The sequence below is a fragment of the Mirounga leonina genome, unplaced genomic scaffold (assembly GCF_011800145.1).
Source record: "Mirounga leonina isolate KUSES-001 unplaced genomic scaffold, KU_Mleo_1.0 Mir_129, whole genome shotgun sequence".
Taxonomy (NCBI): domain Eukaryota; kingdom Metazoa; phylum Chordata; class Mammalia; order Carnivora; family Phocidae; genus Mirounga; species Mirounga leonina.
Genome location: NW_023270323.1, coordinates 74,597,939 through 74,614,457, shown reverse-complemented (window position 1 = coordinate 74,614,457; position 16,519 = coordinate 74,597,939).

Sequence of the window (16,519 nt, the reverse complement as noted above, 5' to 3'; positions counted from 1 at the left end):
ATCAGGAAATTAATGACAAAGTTATGACTTTCTTTAAAAATTTAAAGGATTGCTCTTATATGATTAGACTGTATTTTTGGCATCAGCAATAATTCATATAACTTATTTTGTTTATGGGAAGGACAGATGGAAGAGAGATTCATGTCCTTAGCAAAATTAAGAGTTAGTAAAACTATTTAAAACTTCATAAAATTAAAAAATCTAGATCCATCAATTTAGAGGATGTCCCTCTAATATGAATTTTTCCATGTTAAACTTTGGGGAATATGTTCTAAAAACACTTTCTCTTGTATGTTTTAAAAACCAACTAAATTAAACCACAGCAGTAGGAACTCCTATATTCTATTCCTGAGGTTTCTCCTCTAGTATGCTCTCTGGCATTTAATGGTGCATCATTTCTGAAGGATTCTCTGTAGTGGTTGCATTCATGGGCTGTTCCAGTTATCTATTGCTATGTAACAAACTACAGGAATATTTACTGGCCTAAAACAAGTTTATATTGCTCATAACTTTGTTGTGATTTAGGGAGGGCTCAGCTAGGCATCTTGTCTCAGTTCCATGTGGCATCAGCTAGAATGATTCAAAGGGGCTAGAAGATCAGCCCACTAACAGGAATGGCAGATTAGTACTGCTTGTCAACTGAAAGTGCAGTGGGGCTCTTGACCAAAGGCCTTAGGCCCTCTCCGATGTAGCCTTCTCAGTGGGGGATGATTGGGCTTTCTCACAACATAGCAATTGGTTTCCAAGAATGAACATTCCAAGAGGCTTGGGAAGAAGATGCAAGGCTTATGATTTAACCTTAGAAATCCAAGGAAGCCTTTAGCCACATTCTATTGGTCAAGAAAGTCCTAGAGGCTAACTCAGACTCAATGATAAGGGTGTCTTAGCTCAGGGTGCTATAAAATACTGGATTGGATGGCTTAACAGATACTTCTCATGGTTCTGGAGGCTAGAAGGTCTAAGATCAAGATGTAGGCAGATTAAATTCCTGGTGAGATTGAGAGCCATCTTCCTGGTTTGCAGATAGCTGCCTTTTCATTGTGTCCTCACATGCCCAAAAGAGTGTGCTCTGGTCTCTCTTCTTATAAGGACATTAGTCCTGTCATGGGAGCCCTATTGTCAAGACTTGATGTAAACCTAATTACCCCTTGATCTCCATCACCCATTTAACTCATCTCCCCCACCCACCTCCACTCTGGTGACCATCAGTTTGTTCCCTTTAGTTGAGAATCTGTTTCTTAGTTTGCCTCCCCCACCCCTTTGACATGGGCCATGGCAACTCCTTTATATGTCTCCTGAGGCAAGGAAAACAAAAGCAAAAATAAACTATTGGGATTTCATAAAAATCTTCTGCTCAGCAAAGGACACAATAAAAAGGAAACCCACTGAATGGGAGAAGATATTTGCAAATGACATATCTGATAAAGGGTTAGTATTCAAAATATATAGCAAACATAAAACTCAACACCCAAAAAGGAGTAATTAAAAAATGGACAGAAGACATGAGCAGATATTTCTCCAAAGAAGACCTACAGCTGGCCAACAGACATATGAAAAAGATGGTCAACATCATTGATCAGGGAAATGCAAGTCAAAATCACAATGAGATACCACCTCCCATCGGTCAGAATGGCTAAGATCAACACAGGAAACAACAGGTATTGGTGAGGATGTGGAGAAAGGGAACCCTCTTATACTGTTGGTGGGAATGTAAACTAGTGTAGCCACTCTGGAAAAGAGCATGGAGCGTCCTCAGAAAGTTAAAAATAGAACTACCTTATGGTCCAGCAGTTGCACTACGGGTATTTACCCAAAGAATAGAAAAATACTGATTTGAAGAGACATATGTACCCTGATGTTTATAGCAGCATTATCAACAATAGCCAAATCATTGAAACAGCCCAAATGTCTATTGGCTGATGAAAAAAGATGTGGTGTATGTATATACACACCTTATACACATCTTTATTCACATCTTATATATGTATATATATAATATATATAATACACACACACACACACAATGGAATATTATTCAGCCGTAAAAAAAAATCTTGCCATTTGCAACTACGTCAGTGAAACTAGGGAGTATCATGCTCAGTGAAATAAGTCCAAGAAAGACAAATATCATATGATTTCACTCACATGTAGAATTTAAGAAACAAATGAGCAAACTTCCTCCTCTTTAATCAGTCAGATTTATCTGTGAGAAGGGAGGGTAATCCATGGAAGAAAGGAGATGGTCGTGGCTAAAACTTTTATTGGTAGTAGTCTGAGAATATGGCCTGGTGGAAGGAAATGCTTTTTCACTTGTATGATTCAGGCATTTGAAAGACATGGGACAAGGCTACAGGGACAGTGGAGTGGGCTGGCTGCTGCTTCGAATTTCCAGGCAGATCAGGAGATGCTGAATGTTACTGATGAGCAGATAGTAGCTAAGTGAGAGCTGGAGGGCCTATGTGGTAGTTTATAAAAGGGTTCTTTGTACCTCTATGGAAAGGCAGACCTAGACTGAAGATTAGTTATGGGATTTGCAGACCCTCTGGTGATGGAGAGGTCAGTGGTTTGGAAAGAGGTGTCAAGCCTCACTGGGGAGAATCACTGTGCAGGTCCCTAGGATTCTGGAGCAAATCCTTGCTGCCTATACCAGGGAATTGTACTTGACTTGAGAAACAACTTGAGGTGAGTTATTGGCTCCTGGTAGAAGTAAAACATTTGGCCACTGGACAAGTGAACGTGCCTGGAACTAGGGATTCTATCTTACCGAGTCATAAGGTCAGGCAGGCCCAACCTTGCATTAAACCCACCACTCTTAGACTAGGGCCCCTTCCACAGTTTGTACCTATGACCATATAGGGGGTCTTGTTTGGCTGGTTGGAAAAAGAAAAGGCCCGCAAGCTTTGTTTATGGATGTATCACCTCTTAATGGGTCTTGAAGCTGGAGGTAGTTAATGCCAGGACATTTTAACTGAGTTCTGAAATTATTTCCATGGATATACTATTTCTTTCCAGGTTCTGGGAATTCATACAAATAAATCATGGGTTAGAAATTTAGGAGTTGTGGGAATTACTCTTTTATGCTGTGCTTTTTATTAATAGTCAACTGACCTGAGTCTGTCACTGTCTTAGTTATAGGGGCTGTAATTTTCTATTTAAATTCAATTTAGTTAACATATAGTATATTATTAGTTTCAGGGGTAGAATTTAGTGGTTCATTAGTTGTAATGAGCACTGCATGTTATATGCATCAAGTGCCCTCCTTAATGCCCATCACCCAATTACCCCTTCTCTCCACCCACTTCCCCTCCAGCAACTCTCAGTTTGTTCCCTATATTTAGGAGTCCTTATGGTTTGTCTCACTCTCTGTTTTCATCTTATTTTATTTTTCCTTCCCTTCCCCTATGTTTATCTGTTTTGTTTCTTAAATTCCACATGCATGAAATCATGTGGTATTTGTCTTTCTCTAACTTATTTCACTTAGCATAATATGCTCTAGTTCCATCCATGCCATTGCAAATGGCAAGATCTCATTCCTTTTGATGACTGCATAATATTCCATTGTATATATATACCACATCTTCTTTATCCATTCATCTGTCGATGGACATCTGGGCTCCTTCTGTAGTTCGGCTGCTGAGGACATTGCTGCTATAAACTTTGGGGTACATATGCCCCTTTGAGTCACTGTGTTTGTATCCATTGGATAAATACCTAGAAGTGTAATTTCTGGGTCATAGGGTAGTTCTAGTTTTAACTTCTTGAGGAAACGCTGTACTGTTTTCCAGAGTGGTTGCCCCAGTTAGCATTCCCACCAAGAGTGCAAGAGGGTTTCCCTTTCTCTGCATCCTTGTCAACATCTGTTGTTTCCTGAGTTGCTAATTTTAGCCATTCCAACCGGTGTAAGGTGGTATCTCATTGTGGTTTTGATTTGTATTTCCCTGATGATGAGTGATGTTCAGCATTTTTTCATGTGTCTGTTAACCATTTGTAGAGCTTCCTTGGAAAAATGTCTCCCTCCCCTCTGCAGCCCCATAGCTTTTCTCTCCCCCGATTCCCATCTCTAAACCTCACAGCTGCTATGTTCACTTCCTCTAATTGTACAGATTGTTCTCTTAATCCTCAGATCGATTTCCTAGCTCAAAATGATTTGATGTTGATCTACTGTGTTTGAGAGACTAGGCAAGCCCAGAGGGACTACTCTGCCATCTTAACTCTTCCCTTCACTCTTCTTAAATATTAATTGACAATATGTATATTGGTTTATTTCTGGGCTTTCTATTCTGTGCTGTTGTATTATCTCTCTTTATGCCAATACCATACTGTTTTGTTTACTGTATATTTGTAATATAGTTGGAAATCAGGAAACGTACTTGAGCTTTGTTCTTCTTTCTTAAGATTGCTTTGGCTATTTGGAGCCTGTTTTTGGTTTGATACACACTTTAGGATTAGGGATGACATTGAGTGTGTAGATTGCTTTGGATATTATGGACATTTCAACAATCTTCTCTTTTTTTTTTTCCTTAAAGATTTTATTTATTTATTTGACAGAGAGAGAGATCACAAGTAGGCAGACAGGCAGGCAGAGGGAGAGGGAGAAGCAGGCTCCCTGCTGAGCACGGAGCCCAGTGTGGGCCTCGATCCCAGGACGCTGGGATCATGACCTGAGCCGAAGGCAGATGCTTACCTGATTGAGCCACCCAGGTGCCCCTTAACAATCTTTTCAGTCCATAAACATGAAATATCTTTCTATTTAGTTTTGTTTTCTTCAATTTATTTCATCAATGTATTACAATTTTCAGTTTATGGATTTTTTACCTCATTCTTTAAATTTATTCCTAAGTAACTTGTTCTTTTTGATGCAGTTATGAATGGGTTTTTTTTTTAATTTCTCTTTCTGATACTTTGTTCATATATAGAAATGCAACTGATTTCTGCATATTTTGTATCCTGCAACTCTACTGAATTCTAACAGTTTTGGGTGAAATCTTGAGAGTTTATAGATGTTATATACAGATAGACATAGTTTTACTTCCTTTTCAATTTTTTTTTTTCAAATTTTAATTTAAATTCTAGTTAGTTAACATATAGGGTAATAGTGGTTTCAGGAGTAGAATTTAGTGATTCATCACTTACATATAGCACCCAATGCTCATCACAACAAGTGCCCTCCTTAATACCCATCACCTATTTAGCCCATCCCCTGCCCACCTCTCCTCCATCAACCCTCAGTTTGTTCTCTATAGTTAAGAGTCTCTTATGGCTTGCTTCCCTCTTTTTCCCCCTTCTCCGGGTGAGAAGCTGGTTAAGAACTATTTCTTTTTCTTTTCTTTTCTTTTTTCTTTTTTTTTAAAGATTTTATCTATTTACCTGAGAGAGAGAGAGTGTATGCACAAGCAGGGGGAGCAGCAGGCAGAGGGAGAAGCGGGCCCCCCACCAAGCAAGGAGCCTGACATGGGTCTTGATCCCAGGATGCCGGGACCATGACCTGAGCCAAAGCCAGACACCCAACCGACCTAGCTACCCAGGCGCCCCTGGTTAAGAACTATTTCTTTGTTGGCACAGTACTGTTGGGCTCATGAAAGCAAGCCTTGCTCATCACTAGAGCAGGTGACTAAAGGGTCTGTTTCTTGGGAGGCAGCTGCAAAAGCCAGGGCACCAAATGTGCATAAACTCCTTTCAGGGAGATGCTAGCGGCCCATTTCAATGTGGTTATCTGTTTGCCTGGTGTGTAGGAGTTATTCAGCTAGTCTCTGGAGTCCTTTCAGAAGGAGTTGTTCCATATATACTTGGAGATTTGTTGTGTCTGTGGGAGGAAGTCAGTTTGTGAGCCTCCTACGTTGCCATCTTGGACTCTAGCCTCACTTTTCTTTTTTCCTTCTTTTCCTCAGACTTAATAATTCCGTTGTCCTGTCTTTAGGTTTTCTGATTCTTTCTTCTACCTGCTCAAATATGCCTCTGAATTCCTCTAGTGCACTTCTCGTTTGTTGCTGTACTTCTTAGTTCCAGACTTCTTGGGATTTTTCTTAGGTTTTCTGTCTCTTCATTGATAATTCCATTTTGTTCATGCATTTTTATTATCTCCATATCTTCCTTGGTGCCTTGAACATCTTTAAGACTCTTATTCTAAGATCTTTGGTAGATCTGCCGTCACATGTTTTTCTGGGATAGTTTTTTTTTTCTTCTTTCAAATGGGCCATATTTGCTTATTTTTTGGGTATGCTTTGATTTTTTTTGTTGTTGAAAACTGGACATTTGAACTTACTAATGTGCTTATTCTGTAAATTAGATGCTCCCTTGTCCTCAGGGTTTGCTGTGTTTTTGTTTTTTTTAATTTTTTGTGCCAAGGATCCACTTGAGGTTTAAAGTTAAGGTCTTCTCAGGTCTTTTCTAAGACTGTGCCTTTCCCTAGGCATGTGTGGTCACTTTCTAATTTTCCCTGTATGTATAGTTGCTTTTGAACGTACTTAATGTCTGGCTTCCCAAAGGGAGAAAGGAAAAGAAGGTTCTCTACATGCAGTGATATAGATTGGATTACATCTCTGCCCCCTTGTGGCAAAGTGTGTAGTTCGTGCCACACTGACTGAGGTTTCTGGTTAGAGCAACATGAAGGCTGTGGGATTACTCACTACTTAGTGAATTGCCTTGGATCCCATTCCAGTTTAAATGATACCTTCAGGCAGGCCATCTTGTCCTCTGATATAAAAAGACCTAATGTTTTAAAGATTTATTTATTTATTTTAGAGAGCATGAGCCGGGGGAGGGGCAGAGAGAGAGAAAGAGAGAAGTAGAGCTGAGTGCAGAGCCCAATGCAGGGTTTGATCTCATGACCCTGAGATTATGACTGGAACTGAAATCAAGAGTTCAATGCTTAACTGACTGAGCCACCCAGGTGCCCCAAGACCTAATGTTTTAGATATTAGCTAACATTAATTCATGTAAATATAAAGTTTGTTAGAAATTAGTTGAGTTGGTATAATTAATTGTATGCTTGTATTTATAATCTAAAACAGAGCCACTACACATATCCTAGGAATACCACAGGAATTAATATTTACACAAATATAGAAAGAGCTGGAAAAGTGAAGTCCAGAGGCTATGTCTGGAGGATCAGAAAAAGGCACTAATGGAAGTGCTGGTGGAGAAGTCAGAAGTTGGAGAATTTTTTGTGGTGCTGCCATAATCAGAGAAGCTTATTGGAGAGCTCTTAGAAGTTGGAGTTCATGGAGAAGTATGCAAAAACTCCAGATCTAATATTATACCTCTTAGTAATAATGACCTCTCCTTCCTTTTCTACAGTCCATATTTTTCATGAGTTCTTATCATTGGCAAACTCCAACTCAGAGTCATATTGGGCGGGTATATTCATTGTCTCCTACTGTGTAACAAATTACCTCAGTTTTAGCAGCCTAAAACAACACATGTATTATCTTACAATTTCTGTGAATCATAAGCACTGGAATGACTTTGCTGGGTCCTCTGCTTCAGAATGCATAAAGCTGCCATGAGTAAGTTGGCAGGGGCTACAGTCTCATTTCATGGTTTGACTAGAGAAAGATCCATTCCTGAGTTCATGTGCTTGTTGGTAGATGTCAGTTTCTTGAAGACTGTTGACCAGAGGTTCCCTAGTTTGCCCTTTGGGCTTCTCTGTGGAGTAACTCACAATATAGCTGCTTGCTTTGTTAAAGCCCAACTTTGATGGGAAAGAATGTTCTAGCAGGAAGATTGTTACAATCTTAAGTACATCCTATCACCTTTGCTATAATAGAAGCAGATTACAGGTTCCACTCACATTCAGTGGGATTGGATTTCACAAGGGTGTGAATACCAGAACAAAGGGATACCTGGTGTTATCTTTGTCTGTCTGCCAAACAAGGAGATTTAGGAAAATGTAATTCTGATAAGATCTTTGCATTTCAGAACAGAAACCATGGGTGTAGCAGTAATGCAATGTTGACAGCTAAAATCCAGCACCTAAGGTCCAGCATGATGCCATGTGGAATGTCAAGCAATCATGGTCTCTGCAGGATTATATTGTGATTGAGAGCAGAAGTAACAGAAATCTGGGCAAGATGATAAATTTTTGCTCTTTACCTTTTTTTCTATTGGGAGTTGAAAAAAAATCACACCAGATCAGCAGCTAAATACCAATTTCTAGAAGTTGTCATTGGGCCTACTACCTGATTAAGTTTATGATAATCCATCATTATGTCATTTTCCAAGATTTTTTTTTTTCCCAAGGGACATGTAGGTGAATTGAAAGGGGTATTATAATGGGGATTAAAACTTCTGAATCATTTAAGTAGTTGATGGGGCACTAATCTTTGCATAAACCCTTGGGATGCAATATTGTTTTTGAATTATTGTGGTTTTGGTGGATGGAGGGAGGTTCAAAGTCTTCTACTTGGTCCTTACTACAATGATGGCTCTTACTCTACCAGTTAGGTAAAGAAAGGTTATGACAATTTATAAGAATATCCATCTTAATTATCCATTTGGAACTGTATAAATATATGGTGGTTTTGCTTTCCAACTGAGCCCACAGTGAGAGAGACTTCTGCCATAACTCATTTTTGTACTGGTCTCCAGAAGCCTATTCTAACTTTTGGGAACTGTCATGGTATTTAGGATCCCTGGGTATCATTGCCAATTCAGAAACTTTATCCAATAGTTCTCAAAGGTCTGTATATTCCCTTTTTTAAGTGTTTATTTTCGAAAAGGGCCTGTTAAAGGAAGAGGCTGCCACTCGGTATTTGAAACAAAATGCTGAATTTATTGCTTGCTAAGCAAGGGAGAGCTGTACCTATAAAGCGTACTGTGTCCACAACACTCAAGAGCTGATTTTACACAAGGGTTGGGAAGAGTTTGGTGGTGGGCAGACTTTCAGAAGCATACTCATGGGCTGATTTTTCAGAACCACGGGACTATCATTGATTGGCTCGCCTATAGGAGTGTAATTCCTGATGCAAAATTGTAATTGACCATTTGAGTTAGGTTTAAAACCGGTTCTGATAGTTGCTATGGCCAATGAATAATAAATCCTTCCCTAGTAGGAGAGAAAATATTCATTAGGCTGAAGGTCTGTTTGGGAAAGAATTTGGAGAATTTTGATTGGATATATTTGTTGTGGCTTGCAGAACCTTCTTTTCCCTAAAGGACTGGGCCTCTAACTGGAAATTAGATTAGGGATTATAATTATCCTTTCTGGGGCTGTTAGTCTTCCTCTCACACGAGCTCTTAATTTTGTGTGATTATTACAGGTCAACTGTCACCTTTAGGGGCCCATCTATCTTACCCCTAGGTTCACCATGGAATAGAAGTTATTACCAAAGATCCTTGAGCCACACGGATGTGTTCCCTGTTATAGTAATTACATTATTTTGCCTCTGATGGTTACATGTCACCACCTGCCTCTACTAAAGCCTGCATGCTATATCATCTTCATTCACTCAAACACAGTTCCATTGTGGCATGTCCTGCAGAGGAGAGTCACCACTAGTTGCTCAGTGGTGTCAATTCCCACATCACCAGTGTATTCCTTATTGCTGTATCGAGGAAGTATTCTCTAGGCCTTCCCAGAAACAAACCTGGTAGAACTTCTGCTTTCACATGAAAAATCTATTCTAAAATTTCTACATATCTGAGCCTTTTGACCCTTTCTCCAATCTTCCAAGGTGGTTTTGGCATCTCCAGCTTATTTGGCTTTAGGTGACTATGATGGACAGAGAGGAACTGCCCAGATCCATGCTCAAGGAAGGATTTGTCTTAGATGCTAGGGGTGCTATTAACAGATAACCTTTACCTCTCAGGCCCTCTGGGGCTCTCCTTGGCTGCAGATAATGTTGGCACAATTTCCACCATGCACCCACACTTGCCCTGTAGTACAATATTATGTTTGATATACCAAGATCTAAAGGATGCTGAGGTGGTGGTCTCTGTCATGGTTCCATATAATTTTTCATTCTGGCTCCTGAAAAAAACAAAAGATGGATCTGGAAGGTCACCATAAACTGCCACAAGCTCAACCAAATAGGAGTCCCTCTTTACTAAAGCAGATTAACATGGCTTTAGGTACATGGTATGCAGCCATTGATTTGGCAAATACATGTTTTTTCCTTACCAGAAAAAAAAAATATTCTTATGGAATGGACAATCTCGGGCTGGCAAACTTCCTGTAAAGGTCCAGACAATAAATATTGCCAGGTGTACAGTCTCTCACAACCATCTGTTGTGTGCCAAAGTAGCCACAGCTCACACATTTCAAAAAATGAGCGTGACTGTGCCTGAATAAAACTTTATAAAAACACATGGCAAGCCAGATTTGACATATGGGCTGTAGTTTGCCAACACTTGGACAACAGGGTACATGTATGGTTTCACCTCAAGTTCATGTAAACTCTCCAATCTTGTCATAATCTGAAGAGATTGGGACTGTCTGGATGTCCTGCCATGGGTCCCACTGACCTATAAGCTAGAAGCCCCTAGTGCATTGGTGACCTTGAATGATATGCATTCACTCAGAAGACAGAAGGTAGTATTTGTGAAGATTCAATCCACATTAGTCACAGACCCCTAATGAAGGGGCCTAGTAGTCAGGGACATACCAGAATATCTGAACCATGTCAATCTGTATGCTCTGAGAAGCAGACACCAAAATGGGATTATTTGTGCAAGAGATTTATTAGGAGAAATACCTGTGAAAGAGAGAGGAAGAAGTGAGAGTAGGCAAGGAGCATCTGCAGCTGTCCATGCTGGTGTGATACCTATGAAAGGCGAGTGGGAAGGAGGATTGGGAAGGGGTGGCACCGGTATATCACTGGCTGGGAGCAGGTGGAGGGAAGCATGGCCTCATATGAATGCAGGGCTGGTGGACCCAAATAGGCAGTATCTGGGACTTTCATGTTTCCTGCAGCAGGGCCTCTTAAAGGAGATCTGCATGGCACACTCAGATAGCCACGATAGTATCTGAAAGAAATACTTGTATCTTTTACATCCCATCACAAAGAAGGAAGTACAAGGACTAGCTGACTGACCTCTTTGGGCCCTGTGAATACTCTCCCAACGCACATACTGGGTGACATGAAAGGTTGCCAAGTTTGAGTGGGAACCAGAGCAGGAATGGGCTCTGTAGCAGATCCATGCTAGGGTCTAGGCAGCTCTGCCTCTTGGGCTACATACCTGGCTTCACTCGGTTATCCACTTTGTATATAGTCTAACCTCAGACAACTTCTTCACAGACTCCTGAGCAATGGCATATGGCCTAGTTATCTGGGCAGAGGCCTAAATACAGAAAGATGGGAAAACCAAGGACCAGCAGGTCTAGGGTAGGGGAATGTCAATGGACATAGCATCCTGACACCTATGTTAATACTCCACAGAAAGAAGACAAAATGACTCAGCAAGTTAACATCAGGCAGCCTGTGGCATTGGCCCCTCCAGGGTAGGCAACATGAACATGCAAACAAAGTGACCCTAGTGGCCAAGGTGGAATCTGTGGATGGACCCAACCACATGGGCTTCCTCTTCCCAAGGCTGATGTAGCAATTGCCACCACTCACTGTCCAGCCTGCCAGGAATGGAGACTGATGCTCATCGCTGCTACCCCCACTCCATTTGGCACTATTTCTCAAGGAAACCAACTTTCTAGGGGTAGTAAGCTTACTACATTGGGTCCCTCGAATCCTAGAGGGGCCAGTGGTTTGTAGGCACAAGGGTAGATACCTATTCTGGGTATGGCTCCCCCCCTCCCCTCAGAACCTCTGGGCATCTCTCTGAGGGCTTATGGTACATTGGATTCACTGGAACCAGATTCTGTTAACCATTTCATGAGCAGCATGAAACAGACCTACAGTAAGTGAGATGCAGGAGAGAGCCCATGACCATGGGATCCACTAGCCACATCAATAGTGTGCTTCATAGTGCTTTTCTAAACTGTTTAGATCTTTGAGCTTTTAGTGCCTGGGTCTTTTTCAAATCTTCATGACAAAACAGGAAAGTTCTTAGAAAATCTGTCCACATTCTGAGGCCTCCTGGATCCTTGTTAGGACATAGTGGTGGACATCTTTTATTTTTGCTTGCTTAGCATCCAGTGCTCCTCTTTCTGGTAACATTACCCTGTTCTTCTGTAGTCCATGGTTTCCTCAATCAGGTAGTATTACTCCCTGGTCATAGCAATGGGCTCAGTGACACCTATCAGAAAGAAGTGGTTATAAGCAGGTCTGCGATGCATTCCCTTTAATGGGGAATGCCTCTAAGAAAGAATGGTTAGCTGTTCAAATCCTTGTAAATATCCTAATGAAGGACCTGGCAAAACACCAATGGTTTTTGGTAGGAGATTCCTTGGGTAATGTCCTGATAGAAGTATTCCATAGACTATCTAAAATTGCTTATTCCAAACAAAATGGGAATTATGGGGTTTATGGGGTGGGGATTCCTCTGCCACATCATGAAGGCAGCTTAAATATTGCAGTTTAAAATGGACCTTTCATGATGCAGCAGTCCCTTTTTTGTGTAAGTTATGTGAGTGTACACATCATTCAAAGACCTCAGCCATCAAATCCTGGCCAGATAATGTCCTAAAGTGGCAAGATATCCTTGCTTGGCATGTGCCTTGTGATTATTCTTATCCTTGAAATTGTTAGTAAAGCTTGGTACTGGGTCTGAGATTCTCACGAGGGCGATTTGATAATCCCATCATACATTATTGTAGTCTGAGACCTAAATCACAAGCAACAGAATTGAATTCCTAACCGATTTCCAAGCATAGTGGTACCCAATCTGCTGGTATTGAAGACAGGATAAGATGTAAACCTGATGATGCTGAAGGCCACAGAATGATTCTGGTTAATACTGCATCCACAGAGAAAACGAAACCCAATATGGAGCCACCTTTTGACACCTTTTGAGGGCTTGGATCTAGCTACATTTCAGACTTTATCCCAGACTCCACAGTTAAGTGAGGGGCTTAATGATTTTCTTTTATTTAAGCCAGTTTCAATTGAATTTTCCCATCTAGGCATCTGGAAAACCTAAAAGAATGTACTCATTTTTCCAGCTCTGCTGGAAAACAGATTTTCCCACACAAATACTGTACACTCATGTGGATTATGAGTGTTATACACACTGTTAAATGAAACCTGACTCTTTGTTAAGCCAATTTATCTCACAGTGTGAAAGTGGTTAAATCTGCTTTGGCAGAAACAATAGTACCGGGAGTTGTGCACTAAAGGTTTTGTAAGATAAGGAGATACAAAGTGCCCTGTGATGTGGTAGAAGAGGAAGCACACAGTCTTACCAAAAATAAAACCTTATCTGGATTAAGCCTCTAGATTTAAGTACAGTTTTCAGGTACCCCAGAAGAGAGAGAATGCTCTTCATGTCCTTCCTGGTCTTTAAGCTTGCTCCTGGGACCATTGGCTGCTGAGGGTTCTCTGCAGCTCCTTCCTAGGAGAATTGCCTATGGGCAAAAATGAATTCTTGCTGGAGAGGTTACCATGCCCACCCACTCAGGGAACACTTAGCCAGGAATTGACATGGGGCAGCTAGCTAAAGGCTGGCCTCTTGCCTGAAAGAAGAATCAACTTTGTGGAGCCAGACCTGACCTGATCTCTGCTTAGCTATTTGCCTTCCCTCTCCTGCCCTCTCACCCCATTGCATTCTCCTCTTCTGAAAGCACTTGCACAATAACTCACTTCCACAAAAGTTCCCATCTCAGGCGAAAGCTGTCCTAATACAAACATGTTGAGACAGAGGGACACAATCAGTCTATCCGCAGTGAGGGAAATTCTACAAGTCAACCTCCTTTCTTCAACAAATTCCAAGGGAAAAAAAAGATGGGGGCTGGGGGGCTGGTGAAGACAGTTACAGATTAAAGGGAATTTAAGTGTTACAAACAGGTGTCAGGAGTGGCTCTTCCTTGGATCTGACTCATACACACCAACCATGAAAGGACATTTATGAGACAACTGGGGAAACTTGTGGAGACTAGATATTTGATAATGTTAAAAATAAAATTCAACCTAGTAAATTTGAAGATTGAGTGGTTTTATTAAGTGATTCATGAACTGGGCATCATACCATCCAGCAAGTAGAGGGCACTCCAAAGACCTATACAAAGGGAAAGATTTTTAAAAGCAGGACAAGGGGGCTCCTGGGTGGGTCTGTTGGTTAAGTGCCTGACTTCAGCTCAGGTCATGATCTCAGGGTTCTGCGATGGGCCCATGTCAGACTCTGCACTCAGTGGGTTTTCCGCTTCTCCTTCTCCCTCTGCCCCTCCCCCCATGCATGTGCACTCTCTGACCCCCCGCTTAAATAAATAGATAAAATCTTTAAAAATAAAAGAATGACAGGGAAGTCCTAAACAGAAAAAATTATTTCAGGTGAGATCACCTTCCTCTGGGGACAGAAGGGTCTTACTAGGTGAATTACCTCATTTTCCTTTGGAAGGTAGAGAGGGCCCTCTGACAGATTACCTAATTGGTGTTGACCAGAAAATTCCTGACTGGCCGATTAAGACTGCATTTCTAGGGAAGATTGAAGGTATAAGCAGTTTAGGTATTAAGCCCTGGTTTGATGACTTGGCCTAAGTGACAACATTTTGAGTCTGGTTTTCTTTTTAACAATATTAAGGAATGTGAATACATTTTAGTTATATCTTTGGGCTTATTTTTTAAGGCCCTTATTTTTTTGGAGCTATATAATAGCAAATTTGCAAGTAGAATGGTGTGCTTCTGGAATTTGCTTTATTTTTTCAACTAACATTTAATGAAGATAGAAGCATTTTCTTTTGTTTTTCACATGTCTAGCTAAATTCAAGGGACCAGATGAAACAAGGTCCCCTACTCTTCTACCATCTTTTGGAATTTACTTTAAAATAACCCAGCAGGGGAGTTAGGGAGTGGGTGAGAATGAGATGAAACAAGATTATTAGGCATAGGATGAAAAATATTGTAGCTGATGAGGGATTCATGGGGTTTATACTATTCTATTGTATGTGTTTAAATTTTCCAACAAGAAAATTTTTTTGGAATCTTTTGGCCATATTAAGTGGTGACTTTTCTTCCAACAAAGATTCACTGGCATCACTACTAAAGATTTTCTCAAGGCCACACCTTGTCTTAGGAAAGACAAGGAATTTTTCCTAGCCATTTATAGTTCTTGAGTAGAGTATCTTTGAGAACGAGGAACTAGAGTTACCTAAGAACCCATTTAGTAACTGCTATTTGTTGTGCTTGTTACTTGCTGTTGGGGCTTTGATTAAGTGGCTAGCTCAGTCTCCCCACAAAACTTCTGCAGGATTGCATGTCAGCTTCACTGACCATTTGTGAGAAAAAAAGCAATGCAAGGTGACTTCAAGGGCATTGCCTTCTCAAACCATACACTGAGGAAAATATGTTTTTTCCAAGACCCTGTTAGCCACACTGTTCTGGGTCATCTAAAGCAGGAGGGAATGGAGAGGCATTTTTGCTGCAGCCTTTGCTGCCGCATGCACTCGAACCCACAGGCGGCCACCGGAGAGACATGCTAAAATGTGCAGCTACATTTTTAGCAGGTTTCAAGAATTTTTCATGAAAACCAGTGGGTCATGCCTAGGGGTAATTTATTTTTTATAATTGTTTCTATTTATTTTTTATTTTTTTAAAGATGTTATTTATTTAATATTTATTTTTTATTATGTTAATCACCATACATTACATCATTAGTTTTTGATGTAGTGTTCCATGATTCATTGTTTGCGTATAACACCCAGTGCTCCATGCAGAACGTGCCCTCTTTAATACCCATCACCAGGCTAACCCATCCCCCCACCCTCCACCCGTCTAGAACCCTCAGTTTGTTTTTCAGAGTCCATAGTCTCTCATGGTTCATCTCCCCCTCCGATTTCTCCCCCTTCATTCTTCCCCTCCTGCTATCTTCTTCTTCTTCTTTTTTTTTAACATATAATGTATTATTTGTTTCAGAGGTACAGGTCTGTGATTCAACAGTCTTGCACAATTCACAGCGCTCACCAGAGCACATACCCTCCCCGATGTCTATCACCCAGCCACCCATTCCTCCCACCCCCCACCACTCCAGCAACCCTCAGTTTGTTTCCTGAGATTAAGAATTCCTCATATCAGTGAGGTCATATGATATATGTCTTTCTCTGATTGACTTATTTCGCTCAGCATAACACCCTCCAGTTCTATCCACATCGTTGCAAATGGCAAGATCTCATTCCTTTTGATGGCTGCATAATATTCCATTGTGTGTCTTTATCCATTCATCTGTCGATGGACATCTTGGCTCTTTCCACAGTTTGGCTATTGTGGACATTGCTGCTATAAACACCGGGGTGCACGTACCCCTTCGGATCCCTACATTTGTATCTTTGGGGTAAATACCCAGTAGTGCAATTGCTGGATCATATGGTAGCTCTATTTTCAACTTTTTGAGGAACCTCCACACTGTTTTGCAGAGTGGCTGCACCAACTTGCCTTCCCACCAACAGTGTAGGAGGGTTCCCCTTTCTCCGCATCCCCGC